The sequence below is a fragment of the Macaca mulatta genome, chromosome 11 (assembly GCF_049350105.2).
Source record: "Macaca mulatta isolate MMU2019108-1 chromosome 11, T2T-MMU8v2.0, whole genome shotgun sequence".
Taxonomy (NCBI): Eukaryota; Metazoa; Chordata; class Mammalia; order Primates; family Cercopithecidae; genus Macaca; species Macaca mulatta.
The window spans coordinates 70,950,831-70,971,440 of record NC_133416.1 but is presented as its reverse complement, the minus strand read 5'-3'; the positions used below and the strand labels follow the sequence as shown (position 1 = coordinate 70,971,440).

Sequence of the window (20,610 nt, the reverse complement as noted above, 5' to 3'; positions counted from 1 at the left end):
TAGGTTTTTGTGAGTGACGTAAGATGAGGTAGACAGATTCTGCCAGTGCCATTGTTGTGTAGGAAAAAAGACAGATTATTGGTGCTTCCTGCTCTGCCATCTTCTCAGAGTCCTTCCCTTAACTAATTTTGATGAGGTTAATATAGCAAAATGAAGAATGATGAACGAAAGTAAAAGACAAAGAGCTGTGACATGCAGGATGAAGGTAAGATGGATTGCATCTACTGAAATGCCTTTAGCTGAAGTCTCTGAGAGTGAGATCTGTGATGTGCTAGGCAACTGTGGTGTAGGAGAAAGAGCCCTCATTGGGAAGCAGAAGATCTGAGCTTTGCTTCCAGCTCTGTCGCTTTACTCTTTGACCCTTTGTATTCTCGCCTATGGAATGGGGAAAGAATATGTAATTTAAGAGCTGTAGACAGAGAAAATGTATTTGAAATGGCACTGTAAGCTTCAGAACACTGTACAGAGTGTGAAGTGATTTGTGAAAGCAGCACAGGAGAACTTGATTTAGCCAGACACAGAAGTACCCGTCTTTCCAGGCAGTGGAAGCATTTTCTGTGAAGGTGCCTGGGGAGACATCAAGCCCTTCAGTAGTTCACTTGCTGGGAATGCACTCTTACTTTTTTTTTTTTTCTTTTTTTAAATTTCAATAGGTTTTTTGAGAAAACTGATGTTTGGTTACATGGATAAGTTCTTTTTAATTTCTGAGATTTTGGCCCACCTATCACCTGAGCAATGTACACTGTACCCAATGTGTAGTCTTTTATCCCTCACCTGCCTCCCACCATTTCCCCTGAATCCCCAAAGTTTATTGTATCATTCTTATGCCTTTGCGTCCTCATAGCTTAGCTCTCACTTATGAAAGAGAACATATGACGTTTGGTTTTCCATTCCTGAGTTACTTCACTTAAAATCATGGTCTCCAATTCTATCCAGGTTGCTGCAAAAGGCATGATTTTTCTCCTTTTTATGGCTGAGTAGGATTCCATGGTATATACATATACCACATTTTCTTTATCCACTCATTGATTCATGGGCATTCTTGGGCTGGTTCTATATTTTTGCAATTGAGAGTTGGGAATGCACTCTTTCAATTTAAATTGGAATCACTGGTTTGCTGCAAGTTCTAGCTGAGTTGCATAAACCCAGGGCAAGCAAGCTATCTGGGTGAAACTGGGGTTTCCACTTCCATTTGTTTTCTGCGTATAGGCACGGCCACAAGCTGTGTATTAGTACCTGAGATCACAGTGGAGTATGAGGAGGTAGAGCAAGTAACTGCCAAAGTGGCATGACTCAAGGGTCGCTGAGGAGCTCTTCTACCAAAATGGCTCTCCTATTGGCCTTTCTTCAGTGCTTGGAATCCCTACATTGCTCAATCTCTTTGGTAGGATCCAGCATCCAATTTGGAATAAGAAATCTGGGGCTGTTATCTACAGAAATTTTCTTATTTTTATTTTTTAGAGACAGGGTCTTACCCTGTCACCCTGGCTGGAGTAGTGGCACAACCACAGTTCACTGCAGCCTCGAACTCCTGGCCTCAAGCAATCCTTCTGCCTCAGCCTCCCAAGTAGTTGGGCCTGCAGGTGTACATCACCACATCCAGCCTACAATTCTTAACTAAGGCTCCACAAGAATCTGTCCTTTCTGTCACAGAACAGCAAAAATAATAAGAACAGTGAAGATTCATATAGATGTACAGAAGTGTACCTGTGCAGTTCCAAGTAGTTTATATACATTAACCCATTTCATCTTCATTACAGCCCCATGAGTTCAGTGTTACCTTTGTCACCCCATTTCATGGAGGAAGACATAAAATATGGATTTTATTCATCCCTCATTTAGGTCAGGGTCTGCAGGCAAACCCCCACAGCTAATGCCCTCTTGTGAGGAACAGTACCTCAACTGGTGCCCCATTGAGGAGCAGTACCTCAGTATGGAATGTGACAAGTCTTTCCAAAGAACATACAGCTAGTCAGTAGCAAAGCTGGAATCAGAACCAGCTCTTGAGTCTAATACCTAACCACTATGTGGTTGGCTATACAATTGTGAGAATGGAACAGAATATGTAACTGTTTGTTAATTTCCTGTCAACAGTTGGTCTGTGCTTCCCCACGCTCCTTCTTATTTAAGAAACTGTGTGTGCTTGCTTTTTAATGTTTCTGTTACAGAGTGAGGGGAACTAAACATTTCCCTCCAAGCTCCCAGTGATTAGATTGTAATTAGATGTCACCATTAGCCCACAAAGTCTCCTCTGAAGGAAGAAAAAAAAAATAGACCAGAACATCTCCCTTCCTCTGCAGTGCCCAACAGTTTGCTCCCTTTTTAGTGGTTACCCATTTGTGTGGCGGTGGCTCAGCAGAAGCTACAGGACAGTCCCTCTCTCATCCACCCCCAAAGACCCCATGAGTGGAGCCAATCCTGAGCCCTGGGCCATTTGGCTCACTGGAGGCAGAGGACGGGAACAGAGTAGACAATAGTCACGATTTTGGCTACTCTCGTTTCAAGAAGTAAAGGGAGGTTGAAACCTTTATCTAATCTGTGCTTTCCTGTATCTCTTAATCTGTATCTAGTTGCAATTTAAAAATATCAAAGCAAAGCCTGGCTCAGAGTGGAAAGGCAGCCCTAAGTGTGGCAGATCCTGAAATACTTGGGTTAAGGCATAAGAGGTCCTTTTTAAAATAAAAGTGTCATTACATACGAGCAAGATACTAAGCCATGGCAGCTATTCATAGTTATTAGAGCTTAGCTGTAATTCATTTATCATACTGCAAAGTCTTTGGGGTGAGGACAGATCTGGGGCAGCGCCCTTTGCCTGGAGAGCAGCTGTGGGTAGACTCTTGGCTTGGTGTTTGCTAGGCACTGGCAGCAGGCTGGCTCCACCCGCAAAGAAGACATGTACTCAGGACAGCAGGAGGCGCTGTTAGCCTTCTCATCCTGCAAGGGCTTAGGTGGGCCTGCCTAGAAGTCATTTTGGCTAAAATAAACCAAATTAAATGAGATAATGTACATGTAACCCTTTGGAAATTTAAGTTCTGGTCATCATCATCATTAGACAAGACACGATAGATAGATCCACAACAACATAAAAGGGAGATTCTGATATAGACACACACACACAAATTGGAAATTTGATTTAGACAGAATTAAAATTTTATTCTCTCACTCTCGCAAATGTGATGTTTTAAAATGTGGGCTTAGGATGACAGTGCATACTAGAGAAACTTATGTAGGGAGACAAAGAGGTGCTTATTCTAATAAGATTTCAGGAAAACCTAAGACCAGGGGCAGTCAGAAAAGCCATTTGTCTGCTTGGCATTTTTCTTGAGAGGCACATTGTTGATCCTGTGTTTCATTTCAGGTCTTTGGTTTGTCTGGCTTGCTGTCTTATGCCAGAGGAATTGATGACAATGTATCTTGGCTATTGATTGCCGTGCAATCCTGAGAGTCAAACAGAGCTGCCCGCTGGAGGGGCAGGAAAACAACAGAGGAATGTTCTTCTTTCACTTACAACATTGCCAAATTTACCCATTTTCTTAGAATTGAATCCATTACTGAGACAGTAAAGGAAGGGATTTCTAAGAGAAGCAAGAAAGGGAATAAAAAGAGTAGGAGTTGGGGGAATTTGAATGGGGATATAGAATTTTTTTTTTTTTTTTAGACAGAGTCTCACTCTGTTGCCCAGGCTACGGAGTTCAGTGGCATAATCTTGGCTCATTGCAACCTCCACCTCCTGGGTTCAAGCAATTCTGATGCCTCAGCCTCCCAGTTTAGCTGGGATTACAGGTGTGTGCCATCACAACTGGCTAATTTTTGTGATTTTAGTAGAGACAGGGTTTTGCCATGTTGACCAGGCTGGTCTCAAACTCCTGAATCTCCTTGGTCTCCCAAAGTGCTGGGATTACAGCTGTGAGCCACCACACCCGACTGTAGAATTCTTTTCTACTAGTCAGGGTGGAAATGAAGTATAAAAGCATGAATAACCTTTTTATTCCTGGAAACACTTGTCACATCTTGTTCCAAGTTACCATTGATGGGATGAAGGAGGGTGTCTTTTTACAGGCTGAAGAAAATTCACTTATCTATTCATTTATTTAGTAGATATTTATGGATATCCTGCTGAATATGTCCCAGCATTTAATATCAGGCACTACATTAAATGCTGGAGCATATGTAGGTGAATAAAACAGATCACTTCCTGCCTTCAAGGAGCTTACAGTCAAGTGCAGGAGATAATCTATGAGCAAGGAAACCCATTCTAATAAACTTTACAGGGTTCTGTGATGGAGAATTAGGAAGCCTTAGATAGGATAGTTGCTGAAGGCCTTTGAGAGGAAATGACATTTGAGCTGAGGTCAGAGCATGGAGTGATGACTGGGTGGGGGTTCAGTGGATGGTGACATCCAAGGCAGAGGGAATGATGTACACAAAAGCTGAGATGTTGAAAACATTTGATGAATCTATGAAGGTCTACATTTGATTAGGGTCTTGCTTTTGGCACTAACCAAGGAGCAGGACTCCAAGAACACTAAAACTGTAGTGACAAATAGAAGCCTTTCCTACTTTTGGGAAATTCAGCTAGCTCATTAGAAAATTCAAGTGATGTGCCAGGTGCGGTGGCTCACTTCTGTAATTCCACCACTTTGGGAGGCCAAGACTGGTAGATAGCTTGAGCCCGGGAGTTCAAGACCAGCCTGGGCAACATGGTGAGACCCTGTCTCTATAAAAAATACAAAAATTAGCTGGACATGGTGGTGGACATCTGTAGTCTTAGCTACTTGGGAGGCTAAGGTGGGAGGATCACTTGAGCCCAGGAGGTTGAGGCTGCAGTGAGCCATAATTGCACCTCTGCACTCCAGCCTAGGCGACAGAGTGCCACCATGCTCAGCCTTCTTTGGGTATTTTTATTTATTTCTAAAATACAATAGGAGTTAGCATCAATTCTCTTTCTATTTTTCTTTTGCTTCTGACAGGTTTAAGAGCTAAAAAATCTTTTTCACCTAAATAAGTGTAAGGGGAATGGAATGGCTTTCAGTTCTTTGAATTCATTATGAATTAACTATATGACAACTTTATAATTGGACAGACTTAATAGTCTGTCAACTGAAAACCAACTTTGATCCTCAGTCAATAGAGTAATCTACGTTCTCAACCCTGGCACTGGTACTTCCAGTTGCCTCTTTTTTGGAAGAGGTTTTTACACTGGTGGCCAGGGCACCAGAGGAAGATTCTGGATGGACAGCACTGCACCTTTGGCTGAAAGGTAACTGTGAAAAGCTCAGTGGTAAAGGTGAGCCTGAGGCTCCAGCACTGGCATACGCTTCAGGCAAATGACTATAGGAAAGAGCGTATGTGGAAACTGAGAATCTGAACATTGATTTCCTTAAAATTATCTGATGACACCCACAGAGGTACCTGTGGCCCAGCATGAAGACCACTGTCCAGAAAAACCTCTGCTCCTGAGTCTCATGGTTAAGAATATTCTCAGCATCCCTGTTTGTACCAGCGCCAGACTAGAAACAAGCCAAATACCCCTTGTCAGGGGAGACAAAAATACATTTTAATCTGTTCATATAATGCAATTAAATATAAATACTGCAGTGAAAAACAAATGAACGTCTGGGTGTGGTGGCTCATACCTGTAATCCCAGCACTTTGGGAGGCTGAGGTAGATGGATCACCTGGGTCAGGAGTTCAAGACCAGCCTGGTTCACGTGGTGAAACCCCGTCTCTACAAAAATACAAAACTTAGCCAGGCATGGTGGTGTGTGCCTATAATCCCAGCTACTCAGGAGGCTGAGGCAAGAGAATCACTTGAGCCAAGATCGTGCCATTGCACTCCAGCCTGGGTGACAGAGCAAGAGACTCTATCTCCAAAAATAAAAAAAAAAGAAAAACAAATTAACTATATTTATATTCAATGATATGATAACTCAACAAGGTGAATCTTGGAGACATGATGTTGAGAAAAAAGCAAACAAACAAAAACCAACTAACCAACCAAAACCCAACCACACGAGTCCCAGAAGACTATGACCTGACCTTGTCTGACCTTCAGAGCATTTCCGAAAACCATCCTTAGAGAGCCCAAAAACATGGTGGCTTATGCCTGTAATCCTAGCACTTTGGGAGGCCAAGGTGGGTGGATTGCCCGCCTCTACCATAAAATACAAAAACTTAGCCAGGTGTGGTGGTGCATACCTGTAGTCCCAGCTACTTGGGAGACTGAGACTTGAACCTTGGAGGTGGAGGTTGCAGTGACCTGAGATCTTGCCACTGTACTCCAACCTGGACAACAGAGTGAGAGACTGTCTCCAAAAAATCACCCCACAAAAAAAAAAAAAAAAGAAAGCTCAAAGAAAATGTAAAATCAACAATATGTGTTTAGGCATACATGCATTAAAAAAAATTTTTTTTTGAGACGGAGTTTCACTCGTCGCCCAGGCTGAAATACAATAGTGCAATCTTGGCTCACTGCAACCTCCACCTCCTGGGTTCAAGCAATTCTTCTGCCTCAGCCTCCCAAGTAGCTGGGATTACAGGGCCCCATGACCACACTTGGCTAATTTTTTGTGTTTAGTACAGATGGGGTTTCACCATATTGGTCAGGCTGGTCTCGAACTCTCGACCTCAGGTGATCCACCTGCCTCGGCCTCCCAAAGTTCTGGGATTACAGGCGTGAGCCACCACTTCCAGCCTAAAAAAAATTTTAAAGACAACAAAATGATAAAATTCAGAATAGTGCTTGCTTCTGAAAAGGGGAAACAAGTATCAGAAAAAGGAGAAACATATTGGTAGATGCAGCCTATGCCATCCCAAAATATGCTACTTTGGCTTAAGGATTACCTTGAGCTAGAGGCACTTGTAAAACAGTCGGTGCAAGGAGGACACTCTCACCTCCCCGTTTTTTCCTGAAAGATGATAAAAATCTCATGTGAAAGATGCCCTCCCTACATCAGGAGGAAGGAAACATCACCAAGAAATGGGGAGTCTAGGCCGAAAGAAATCTAGACAAACACGATGTTAAAGTAACTCTCATCTTCCTTTGGTCTTCTTGTATGTGATAGGTACTTTTCCACAATTGTCTCTCTTTGTTCAACCAAGGATGTAAGCACTTAGTTTTTGTTATTTCTTTGAGTTTTTGTTTTTCTGTGGGGATTCCCAAGTACATGTAAAAATCTGTATGCTTTTCTCCTATAAATCTGTCTTATGTCAATTCAATTCTCAGGTCCAGCCAGAAACAGTAAGAGGATGAAGATGAAGTTTTGCCTTCTCTACGCAAAAATTATTCAGGCGGGCAGATCACGAAGTAAAGAGATTGAGATCATCCCGCGGTGAAACCCCATTTCTACTAAAAATACAAAAAATCAGCCAGGAGTGGTGGCGGGCGCCTGTAGTCCCAGCTACTTGGGAGGTTGAGGCAGGAGAATGGCGTGAACTTGCAGTGAGCAGAGATCAGCCTGGGTGACAGAGCAAGACTCTGTCTCAAAAAAAAAAAAAAAAAAGTATTCATGCGGTGATTAGTTTGCAAATGATAATTATAGTATTATGCATTATAATTTAAATATGTTACATATGTATTACATATATATGACCTGTATTTATCTTTAAACACAAATGAGGAAAAGTTTAAAAAAAAGAAAGGGGAATACATGAAGTTAGACTTGATTTAAAAACAAAAAGAAATGCAAAGAAATAGATTTGACTTCTTTTTCCTGTTTGTTTATTCTCTGAGGCAAGAGCAAGTTAGGTTGATACATTCTTATCCCTTTATCTTTGCTATTTATTTATGTATTTATTTAGAGACAAAGTCTCACTCTGTCTCCCAGGCTGGAGGACAGTGGTGCCATCTCAGCTCACTGCAACCTTTGCTTACCGGGTTCAAGCAATTCTTCTGCCTCAGCCTCCCAAGTAGCGGGGATTACAGGTGCCCGCCACTATGCCCAGCTAATTTTTGTATTTCTAGGCAAGACAGAGTTTCACCATGTTGGCCAGACTGGCCTCGAACTCCTGACGTCAGGTGATCCACCCCCCCTCAGCCTCCCAAAGTGCTGGAATTACAGGCATGAGCCACTGTGCCTGGCTTATCTTTGCTATTAAAAAAGAAAGAAAAGTTACAGTGATTCAGGGTGCTTGGCAAAAGACTTTAGCCATAAGAGAGAAAACAGACTTTATATTGTAGGTGCTCAAAACATTTTTATATAACAAATTGCATTAGAAACCCCATTTTCTTGCTATGTTGACACTAATCACATATACACATGCCATGCTATAAGTAAAATATAGTCAAACTTCATGGGAACTTGAATTATGCAAATTTGAAACAGTGTAAAACAAATTATTGAGTTTTATTTTATATGCACGATTGAAAATAATGCAAATCTTTCCCCCTCCAAAAATATTATCAAGAATCACATACAGTAATTCCAAAGCCAGCAGGCAAAGGCAGACAGAGATAGGAAAAGTGAATTGGAAACCATTTACATTATATGTTGCTGTCACATGGAAATATTACTTTATTATAAAACAAATGTATCAATTTTTTTAACTTTAAGTTCAGGATGCATGTGCAGAGTGTGCAGGTTTGTTGCACAGGTATACATGTGCCCTGGTGGTTTGCTGCACTATCAACCCGTCATCTAGGTTTTAACCCCTGACTGCATTAGGTATTTGTCCTAAAGCTCTCCTTCCCATTGCCCTCCACCCCCTGACAGGCCTCAGTATGTGATGTTCCCCTCCCTGTGCCCATGTGTTCTCATTGTTCAGCTCCCACTTATGAGTGAGAACATGTGGTGCTTGGTTTTCTGTTTCTGTGTTAGTTTGCTGAGGATGATGGTTTCCAGCTTCATCCATGTCCCTGCAAAGGACATGAACTCATTCTTTTTTATGGCTGCATAGTATTCCATGGTGTATATGAGCCACATTTTCTTTATCCAGTCTATCCTTGTGGGCATTTGGGTTAGTTCCAAGTCTTTGCTATTGTAAATGGTGCTGCAATAAACATACGTGTGCATGTGTCTTTATAGTAGAATGATTTATCATCCTTTGGGTATACATCCCGTAATGGGATTGCTGGGTCAAATGGTATTGCTGGTTCTAGATTGTTGAGGAATCACCATACTGTTCCATAGTGGATGAACTAATTTACACTCCCAGCAACAGTGTAAAAGCATTCCTATTTCTCCAAAGCCTCGCCAGCATCTGTTGTTTCCTGACTTTTTAATAATTGCCATTCTAACTGATGTGAGATGGTATCTCATTGTGGTTTTGATTTGCATTTCTCTAATGACCAGTGATGATGAACTTTTTTTCGTATGTGTGTTGGCCACATAAATGTCTTCTTTTGAGAAGTGTCTGTTCATACCACTTTTTGATGGGGTTATTTGTCTTTTTCTTGCAAATTGGTTTAAGTTCCTGGTAGATTCTGGATATTAGAGCTTTGTCAGATGGGTAGATTGCAAAAATTTTCTCCCATTCTGTAGGTTTCCTGTTCATTCTGATGGTAGTTTCTTTTGCTGTGCAGAAGCTCTTTAGTTTGATTAGATCCCATTTGTCAATTTTGGCTTTTGGCAATTGCTTTTGGTGTTTTAGTCATGAAGTCTTTGCCCAAGCCTATGTCCTGAAAGGTATTGTCTAGGTTTTCTTCCAGAGTTTTTATAGTTTTGGGTTTTACAGTTAAGTCCTTAGTCCATCTTGAGTTAATTTTTGTATAAGGTATTGGGAAGGGGTCCAGTTTCTGTTTTCTGCATATGTCTAGCCAGTTTTCCCAGCACTATTTATTAAATAGGGAATACTTTCTTCCCCATTGCTTGTTTTTGTTAGGTTTGTCGAATATCAGATGGTTGTAGATGTGTGGTGTTATTTCTCAGGCCTCTGTTCTGTTCCATTGGTCTATATATCTGTTTTGATACCAGTACCATGCTCTTTTGGTTACTGCCACCTTGTGGTATAGTTTGAAGTCAGGTGGCATGATGCCTCCAGCTTTGTTCTTTTTGCTTAGGATTGTCTTGGCTGTACGGACTCTTTTTTGGTTCCATATGAAATTTAAAGTAGTTTTTTTTCTAATTCTGCGAAGAAAGTCACTGGTAGCTTGATGGGAATAACATTGAATCTATAAAGTACTTTGGGCAGTATTGCCATTTTCAAGATACTGATTCTTCCTATCCATGAGAATGGAATGTTTTTCCATTTGTTTGTGTCCTCTCTTATTTCCTTGAGCAGTGGTTTGTAGTTCTCCTTGAAGAGGTCCTTCACATCACTTGTAAGTTATATTCCTAGGTATATTCACTTTGTAGCAATTTGTATTCTCTTTGTGGCAATTGTGAATGGGAGTTCACTCCTGATTTGGCTCTCTGTTTATCTGTTGGTATATAGGGATGCTTGTGATTTTTGCACATTAATTTTGTATCCTGAGACTTTGCTGAAGTTGCTTATCAGCTTAAGGAGACTTTGGGCTGAGACAATGGGGCTTTCTAGATATACAATCATGTCATCTGCAAACAGAGACAATTTGACTTTCTGTCTTCCTATGTGAATACCCTTTATTTCTTTCTCCTACCTTATTGCTCTGGGCAGAACTTCCAATACTATGTTGAATAGGAGTAGTGAGAGAGGGGATCTTTGTCTTCTGCTGATTTTCAAAGAGAATGCTTCCAGCTTTTGCCCATTCAGTGTGATACTGGCTATTGGTTTGTCATAAATTACTTATTATTTTGAGAGATGTTCCATCAATACCTAGTTTATTGATAGTTTTTTGCATGAAGGGGTGTTGAATTTTATCAAAGGCCTTTTCTGCATCTATTGAGATAATCATGTGGTTTTTGTCATTGGGTCTGTTTATGTGATAGATTACATTTATTGATTTGCGTATGTTGAACCAGCCTTGCATCCCACGGTAAAGCTGACCTGAATGTGGTGGATAAGCTTTTTGATTTGCTACTGGATTCAGTTTACCAGTATTTTATTGAGGATTTTTGCATTGATGTTCATCAGGGATATTGGCCTGAAGTTTTCTTTTTTTGTTGTGTCTTTTTGGTTTTTGTATCAGCATGATGCTGGCCTCATAAAAAGAGTTATGGAGGAGCCCCTCTTTTTTGATTATTTGGAATAGTTTCAGAAGGAATGGTACCAGCTCCTCTTTGTATTTCTGGTAGAATTCAGCTGTGAATCTGTCTGGTCCTGGGCTTTTTTTGGTTGGTGGGCTATTAATTACTGCCTCAATTTCAGAACTTGTTATTGGTCTATTCAGGGATTTGACTTCTACCTGGTTTAGTCTTGGGAGGGTGGGTTTATGTGTCCAGAAATTTATCCATTTCTTCTAGATTTTCTAGTTTATTTGCATAGAGGTTTTTTTTTTGTTTTTTTTTGTTTGTTTGTTTGTTTGTTTTTTAGACAGATTCTCTGTTGCCCAGGTGGAGTGCAGTGGTGCGATATTGGTTCACTGCAACCACTGCCTCCTAGGTTCAAGCGATTCTGCTGCCTCAGCCTCCTGAGTATCTGGGACTACAGGCACGCACCACCATGCCTGGCTAATTTTTGTATTTTTAGTAGAAATGGGGTTTCACCATGTTGGTCAGGCTGGTCTCGAACTCCTGACCTCAGGTAATCCATCCACCTCAGCCTCCCAAAGTGCTGGGATTACAGGCGTGAGCTACCACGCCCAGCTGAGGCTTTTATAGTATTCTCTGATGGTAGTTTATGTTTCTGTAGGATAAGTGGTGATATCCATGTTATCATTTTTTATTGTGTGTATTTGATTCCCCTTTATTAGTCTAGCTAGTGGTCCATCTATTTTGTTAATCTTTTCAAAAAAAAAAAAAAAAAACAGCTCCTAGATTTATTGATTTTTTGAAGGCTTTTTTCGTCTCTATATCTTTCAGTTCTGCTCTGATCTTAGTTATTTCTTGTCTTCTGCTAGCTTTTGAATTTGTTTATTCTTGCTTTTCTACTTCTTTTGTGATGTTAGGGTGTTGATTTTAGATCTTTCCAGATTTCTGTTGTCAGCATTTAATGCTATTAATTTTTCGTCCCCAGCTAATCAGCAGCACCCATTCCCTATCCACATGCACACCAAATTATCCTTAAAAACTCTAGCCTCTGAGTTACTGGGGAGCAGATTTGAGAAATATCTCTTGTCCTTCTGCTCAGCTACCTTGTGATAATTAACCTCTTTCTCTATGGCAACTCCTGCTGTTCTCTGTATCATCTTTTTTCGGCAGCAGAAAAGAAAAATCCATCAGACAGTTACACCCTTTTACCCCCCATCCTGCAAAAAAAGTTAACATCCTAATCCCTTGAATCTGTTGTAAGGGATCAGAATTTTCCACCCCCAAATATTTCTACCCTGACGTAAGTATTATTTCAAGTTGAAGGCAATTGAGAAAAAGTTCACTGCCCTCCTTCCATCTTCCTAAAAACAGGGTATAAATTCTCCTTGTGAAGGTATCCTTCCCTTTCCGGTAGTAGAGCGAACAGCCCTCAGTGCCATAGACAGAAATGGTACCAGAAGAGTCACATAAAAAAACCTTACTGGCTAACCCTAGGGGGCTAACATTAATGATTCTCCTACATTTACCTTTTCACAAGTTATCACTGCTAGAACATTTAGAAACCTCTTTCCTTGGTCTTGTCATTTCTCTATACATTTGTCATCCTTTAAGTGGTAAAAAAAGCCTCCAAGTCTGGCTGCTGCTTTGGGGCGGGTTGGGGGGGGGTTCTCTTCTCTATAATTTCCCCTTCCCATTTAAAACTTTTAAGATCAAATAAAATGTGTATGCTTTTCTCCTCTTAATATGTCTTTTATCAGTTTATTTCACAGACTCAGCCACTGACCCTAAGAGGGTAGAGGGAAATTATTATTATTATTTTTGCCCTGCATTGTGAATGTGTTACCTTATATGGCAAAGGGGAATTAAGGTTGCAGATGGAATTGCTGGCTTTGAAGATGAAAGGAGAAGCCACAAGCCCAGCAAGGCAGGTAGCATCTAGAAGTTGAATAAAACAAAGATATGAATTATCCCGTATAGCCCTCAGGAAAAAACACAGCTGTCTTAGTCCATTTTGTGTTGCTATAACAGAATAGCACAGATCACGTAATATATAAAGAAAAGAAATTTATTTCTCATAGTCATGGAGGCTGGAAAGTCCAAGATCAAGAGGCCTGGCGTCTGGCAAGGGCCTCTGGCTGTGTCATGCCATGATGGGATGTGAGAGGGCATGAGGGGTGAAAGACAGAGAGAGAGTGAGAGAGAGAGAGTGAGAATTCACAGCCTCAAGTCCGTTTCTAATCTGCATTACCCTGTTCATGAGGGTGGAGCCCTCATGATCTAAACATTTCCTATTAGGCCCCACCTCCTGACACTATTGCATTGGAGATTGAGTTTCTAACACTTACTTCTTGAGGGACACATTAACAACACAACAATCCTTCTGACATCCTGATTTTAGCTCAGTGAGTGCCGGATTTCGAATCTCTAGAAAGGTAAGATAATAAATTTGTATTGTTTCAAGCCGTTAAGTTTTCAGTAATTGTTTTTGAGACAGGGTCTTGCTCTGTTGCCCAGGCTGGAGTGCAGTGGTATGAACATGGCTCACTGTAGCCTTGAACTCCTGGACTCCAGCAATCCTTCCACCTCAGCTTCCTGAGTAGCTGGGACTACAGGCATGCACCACCATGCCTAGCTAGTTTTTTCCTTTTGGTAGAAACAAGGTCTTGCCACGTTGCCCAGGCTGGCCTTGAAGACCTGGGCTCAAGCGATCCTCCTACCTTGGCCTTCCAAAGTGCTGGAATTACAAATGTGAGCCACTGCCCCTGGCCTATGGTAACTTTTTTTTTTTTTCTTTCTTTTAGATGGCGTTTTGCTCTTGTCACCCAGGCTGGAGTGCAATGATGCAATCTCAGCTCACGGCAACCTCCACCTCCTGGGTTCAAGTAATTCTCCTGCTTCAGCTTGCTGAGTAGCTGGGATTACAGGCACCCACAACCATGCCCAGCTAATTTTTGTATTTTTAGTAGAGATGGTTGCTAGTAGTAGTAGGTTTTTAGTAGTAGTAGGTTTCACCATGTTGGCCAGGCTGGTCTCAAACTCCTGACCTTAGGTTATCCACCTGCCTTGGCCTCCCAAAGTACTGGGATTACAGGTATCAGCCACCGTGCCTGGCCTGGTAACTTTTTAAATAGAAGCTGTAGAAAACTAGCACAGGATTTATTTATAGGTTTAGTTTATTCATTTTAATTGCTATCTAGAATTCCACTGTATGTGTCCTTTGCCTATTACTTCTCAAAATTATATTTGGGAGATTCAATCACATGGCATGTGCCCATATTTTCTATAGTTTTATTAGTTTTCTGTTGAATGACTATACAACATTTTATTTCTTTATACTCCTGTTGATGGACATTATTTCCATTTTTTTTTTATCAGCAATGCTATGAAAATTTTTGAATTTGTTTTCTATGTATATGTGCAAGAATTTCTCACAGGGGCTGGGCACAGTGGCTCACACCTGCAGTCCCACATTTGAGAGGCCAAGCTGGGAGTATCACTTGAGCCCAGGAGTTCAAGACCAGCCTGGACAACATAGCGAGACCTCATCTCTACAAAAAATTTAAAAGCTAGCCGGGCACGGTGACATGCACCTGCAGTCTTAGCTACTCAGGAGGTTGAAATGGAAAGATCTCTTGAGCTCAGGAGGTCAAGGCTTCAGTGGGTGTTGATCGTGCCACTGTACTCCAGCCTGGGCAAGAGGGCAAGACCCTGCCTCAAAAGAAACAAAAAGATTTTCTTAATAGGCCGATGGGTTGATAGCCCACTGGGATAATGAATCTAATGTGCAGCTGGGTTTTTAACTGAAGGGGAGTGGAACTGCTGGATTGTAGGGAGTATGCATCATTAACTTCATTATATGGACTAAATTGCTCTCCAAAGTGGTTCTACCAATTTAACCTCCTCTGGAAATGCATAAAGGCATCCATTTTCCTATAAATTCAAATTTGACTTTAAACTTTTTGCCAATATGATGAGCATAAATGGCTTCTCCTTTTTATTTTAATGTGCATTTCCCTGATTACTAGAAAGGATGAACATGTTTACATATGTTTATTGGCCATCTGCCTTTCCTGTTCCTTGAATTGTCTGGATAATGTGGAACAATATAAGAGACAGACCCGACATGCAGGACAACGCCAATGTGAAAATGTAATTGAACTTCCACAGGCCTTGATGGTTATTTAAGTAGTATTTATTAAATTTAAGTAACTTTAAGTGAAATTTATATGAGGAACTCATGAATGTATTATTTAATAAAATGTATCATGAATGTATCACTTAATAAAATCTAAGTAATAATATTTGTCTTTTCACGTGAAGAGTAATTTAAAGCTATTGAAACTCTGAGAAACTTTAATATGGCTCTTTTGACAAACACTTCCTACTTTTTTCTTTTTTTTTTTTTGAGATGGAGTCTCACTCTGTTGCCCAGACTGAAGTGCAGGGGCGTGACCTCGGCTCACTGCAACCTCTGCTTCCTGAGTTCAAGCAATTCTCCTGTCTCAGCTTCCCGAGTAGCTGGGATTACAGGTGACTGCCCGCATGCTCAGCTAAGTTTTGTATTTTTAGAAGAGACAGGGTTTCACTGTGCTGGCCAGGATGGTCTCGATCTCCTGATGTCAAGTCATCCTCCCGCCTTGGTCTTCCAAAGTGCTGAGATTGCAGGCGTGTGCCACTGCATTCGGCCAACATGTCCTACTTTTTGTTTCTGATTTAGCACTCAAATGTCAGGAACATGAACCCATTTTTCATTAAATAATGAACACATGTTAGATTCTAACCAGTTTATTTAACAATGAACACATTTTAGACTCTAACCAGTTCATTTAAGAAGAATTAAAAACTTCTAGCAACAAGGATATCATCTTGATAATTACTGAATGTTTAAAAGTATTTAATTCTTAGGTTAAAGGAAAGGACTTAGGAAACCACAGAGGGGCATTGGTGGCTGGGCGTTCTGCTCAATGGCTCTAAAGCTGCAGTGTGCGAGACAACCGCTTACTCCGAAGATCTGTTCATCCAACTGCTGATACTCTCCTTTCCCAGTTCCCTACTCTCCTCTGGCTCTTAAGTTGAGAAATACCAGAAGCAAAAAGTCAGAAAAACCATGATGCTATCTGTGATTTCACTGCTCCCTCTTTCGGACATAGACTGCACCTGCACCATGAGAGTCATCCACTTTCCACGGCATAATAAAATAAGTGACTTTCATTTCTGTATTTCTACTTTGTAACCAAAACTATCAAAAGGTATTCAGTACATAAAGACTTCAAATTAATATCTTTTTATATATTTACCTATTTAATTTAGATATATCTATCTGCCATAGCGATATAAATATAGACAGGTAGATGGATGATAGAGAGATGGAGATATGGCTAGAGATATAGATAGATATAGGTGATAGGCTTGTTTTCCTTCTGTTTGTTTTTTCTAAGTCTTTGTGACATGGAATTTCCCTCCACAAAGCATTTGAAAATATTGTTATCAATTGACAATTTACCCTTGACTTGATGTCTTTTTATCAAATTCTATTTCATACCTTTTATTTTTTTTATTTTTTATTTATTTATTTTTTTTGAGACAGAGTCTCACTCTGTCACCCAGACTGGAGGGCAGTGGCCGGATCTCAGCTCACTGCAAGCTCCGCTTCCCGGGTTTATGCCATTCTCCAGCCTCAGCCTCCCGAGTAGCTGGGACTACAGGCACCCGCCACCTCGCCCGGCTAGTTTTTTGTATTTTTTAGTAGAGACAGGGTTTCACCGTGTTAGCCAGGATGGTCTTGGTCTCCTGACCTCAAATGATACACCCGTCTCGGCCTCCCAAAGTGCTGGGATTACAGGCGTGAGCCACCACGCCCAGCCATATTATTATTATTTTTGAGACAGGCTCTGTTTCAAAGGTCTGGAGCTGCAATCACGGCTCACTGCAGCCTTAACCTCTTGTGCTCAAGTGATCCTCCCACCTCAGCCTCCTGAGTAGCTGGGACTGCAGGTGTGTGCCACCATGCCCAGCTAATTTTTGTAATTTTGCAGAGATGGGGTTTCTCCATGTTACCCAGGCTGGTCTCAGAACTCCTGGGCTCAAGTGATCTGCCCACTTTGACCTCCCAAGGTGTTGTGATTACAGGTGTGAGCCACCACGCTCAGCACCAACTTTATTATATCAGCCTATATTTTATTCCTTTCCTTTCTATTCTTCCCTCCCTCCCTTCCTGCCTTTCCTGCTTTCTCCCCTATTTTCTGTGATCTTTTGTAACTGCTGAAATGATCACATGTATTCCTTGCTACAGTGCAAGGTATATTGGGATAACAAAATATATGGGGAAGATAATAGCCATATATAAGTCAGAGGGTCCCTCTATTAGTTTTGTTATTCATTAAGTTGAGCCAAGATTTTGTTGGCTTTACAATTAATTGGGAGATACAAACATATGATGCAAAATTCATGTGGTATCAAAATGTATACAGTGAGGGAAAAGTCTGTTTTACACATCAGCTTCCTGCCTAAGGGACAGTCTCTGTTGCCTGTTCCTTAACACATGTATTTTAAAAGCGAAATCCTCTGCACATGGTTAACAAAATGAAGTGGAATTTCAGAGCGATATTATGTTCCTCATTTAATGGAGAGAAAAAAGAATATGCCCTCAAATACCCTTCTGCCTCCCCTTCCCTCTCTCCCTTCCTTCCTTCTTTTTTGAGATGGAGTCTTGCTCTGTCACACCGTCCCTCCCCTCCCCTTCCCTCCCTCCCTCTGTCCCTTCTTTTTTGAGATGGAGTCTTGCTCTGTCGCCCAGGCTGGAGCACAATGACATGATCTCAGCTCACTGCAACCTCTGCCTCCTGGGTTCAAACAATTCTCCTGCCTCAGTCTCCTGAGTAGCTGGGATTACAGGCGCGTGCCACTATGCCCAGTTACTTTTTGTATTTTATTTTATTTTTTCACTGTTTAAGGAATTTTTATTAAAGTAATAATTTTATAATCTGAATTACGTTTCCTTGCTCAGTTAATTCTGTTACTTAACACAGAACTGACATTTTGAGCTATTCCACAGTAAAGAATTACAAAATTAAAGAAAGAAATGCTTTAAATTGTTGTACTTTACTGAAAATTCTTTTTCCCAGAGTCTATAAAACATTAATGTGTTTTCATATTTTACTATTTGTGTGTGTGTGTGTTTTTGATTTTTAAATCAGTAAGTAGTCTAAGACTAGTGTTATGTTTTCTAGACCTGGCATTTGCTTGGTACATAAGGTTCAAAGTTTCTTTTCCTTTTTAAATTTATTTTATAATTTGCAATGTTTTTTCCATAATATTTACATTTTTCTTCTGTGAAGTATAAGTTTCTTTTCGTGGTCCCTGATCAATTTTAAACAGTTGGAACATGGGTGGCACTGTGAACTGCTTTCTGGGCAGCCTCTTTAGCTTGGTGGGCTTGTAGTACAGCTACAGCTTCATCAACCTTAGAACAGAGAGACTCTGGAGACTCCAGCATATGAAGAAGTTCTGAATTACCAATCTCCAACAACATGCCAGTGATTTTACCAGCGAGAGTAGGGTGCATGGCTTGAATAAGAGGAAACAGCCGTTCACCCAACATCTGCTTTTGCTCTTGAGGATGGGCAGATACCAACATGGAAGCAGTCAAAAGATTCCTGACCTTGTACATGAACAGCAGGTGACTTGTGTTGCATTGTGACTTGTGGCTGTGCATTACGATGTTTCTGAGGATTGTGAACTCCCGCAGCATAGTTATAATGTGGAGTTGCACAGCAGCAGCTGCAGGACATGGACCCGTTGTCTGTGTTGATGTGTTAGCAACACGCTGTGTTGACATGACTCGTGGAACCTGTGAAGAAGCTGGTCTTATAGTGCCAAATGGTGGTCTAGGAGCAGCTGGGCAGATAGCACTGGGCATATTTTGGAATGGATGAAGTCTGGCCCCCTAGGCAATCCAGTGAGGACTTGGTCTTAGTTGAGCAATTTGGCTAGAAGGATGGTATGCAACACCGTTCTGAGTCTGTGGGAGAGCTGCCATGAAGTAACCTGAAGGAGGTGCTGGCTGGTAGGGTTTGATTACAGGGTTGGGCATAGCTCATACACTTGCCATTCTCTGCATATACTGGTTAGTGAGGTGAGCCTGGCACTCTTCTTTGCGCTGAGCTAAAGCTACATACAATGGCTTTGTGGCCAGAATTCTACCATTCATTTCTGTAACTGCTTTAGTGGCTTCTTCTGGTGAGGAGAAACATACAAAACCAAACCTTTTGCTGCGATCAGCCTCCATCATAACCTTTGCACTAGTGATTGTACCAAATGGAGAAAACTCTTTCCGGAGACGTTCATCATCAATGCCATCATCAAGATTTTTCACATAAAGATTAACACCGTGGTATCTGGTGATCCCATCTTGCTTCATCTGTTCAAACTTGCGCTTAAGTTCTGTCTGCTGTTCCACTTTTTTCTGAGCTCTACCAACATAAATTAGTTTTCAATTGAGCTCCTTTCCATTCATTTCATCCACAGCTTTCTGAGGATCTTTAAGCCTTTCAAAGCTTACAAACTTTCATCAGTCATTACTTTCACATTTAAGGTAGGCCCAAACTTGCCAAAGAGATCCTTAAGGTGCTCATCATCCATGTCTTCTCCAAAATTCTTAACGTAAACATTGGTGAACTCTTTTGCCCTAGCTCCAAGTTCAGCTTCTTGTTCTTTACGAGACGTAAATCATGCAACAACTACTTTGCGATCATTTAGGAGCATTCCATTCATTTTTTTCCATAGCTCTTTCAGCTGCTTCCTGTGTCTCAAAGCGTACAAATCCATAGTCCTTGGAATCATTTTCATCACAGACCACCTTACATGAAAGGATGTTACCAAAAGGAGAAAATGTATCATACAGTGCTTATTATCAATGGATTTGTCCAGATTTTTAATATATGTAGCCCACTCCACTTCTGCGAAGTGATGGATCACGCTGAGACCACACGATGCCTACTGCCTTGCCCTTTATAACATCAAAATTCATAGTGTTCACAGCATGCTCCGCGTCCGCCGGCTGCTGGAAGGCGTAGCCCAAGGAGCAGCGGGTGATCATGTCCCTGCAGACCCGGATGGAGAGTATGGGCCAGGCCGGGCTGAACTCGTAGAGCATCGCGTGGGTCACGTCGGGATGGAGGTCCCCCACGCAGAGCGAGGACGTGGGGTAGCTGGGGGCACTGGGGTTCATCTCGGCAGGGCTGCCCGCAGGGCCACAGGCGGCGACCTTTCCGTGAGAGGAGGACAGCCAATGCCGGGGCTGGGGGCCGGAGACGGGAGGAGGTGAGCGGGGGCAAGCGCAGAGGGCCAAAAATCACCCGGAATCGAAAACTACTCAACCGCCCCAGAGCGGTGTTGATCCGCTGCCGCTGGCTGCGGGCGAGGGTGGCGGTGTCAGTCCGGGCAGCGGAAGGCCTCGGTCTCTTGGTTCCTTCTTGGAGCTGCTGCGGGCGGGCGGGTCGGCTTCGGCTGCTTCAAGGCGTTATTTTATAAAAGAGGAAGAAAAAAAAATAAAAGTCTACAGCGG

The 20,610-nt window shown here is 41.6% G+C and overlaps 1 pseudogene; it reads right to left on the bottom strand.

Annotated features, from left to right (window-relative positions):
- Nucleotides 1-18,414: 18,414 nt before the first annotated feature.
- Nucleotides 18,415-20,287, bottom strand: LOC717138 (polyadenylate-binding protein 1 pseudogene; annotated as a pseudogene).
- Nucleotides 20,288-20,610: the final 323 nt, after the last annotated feature.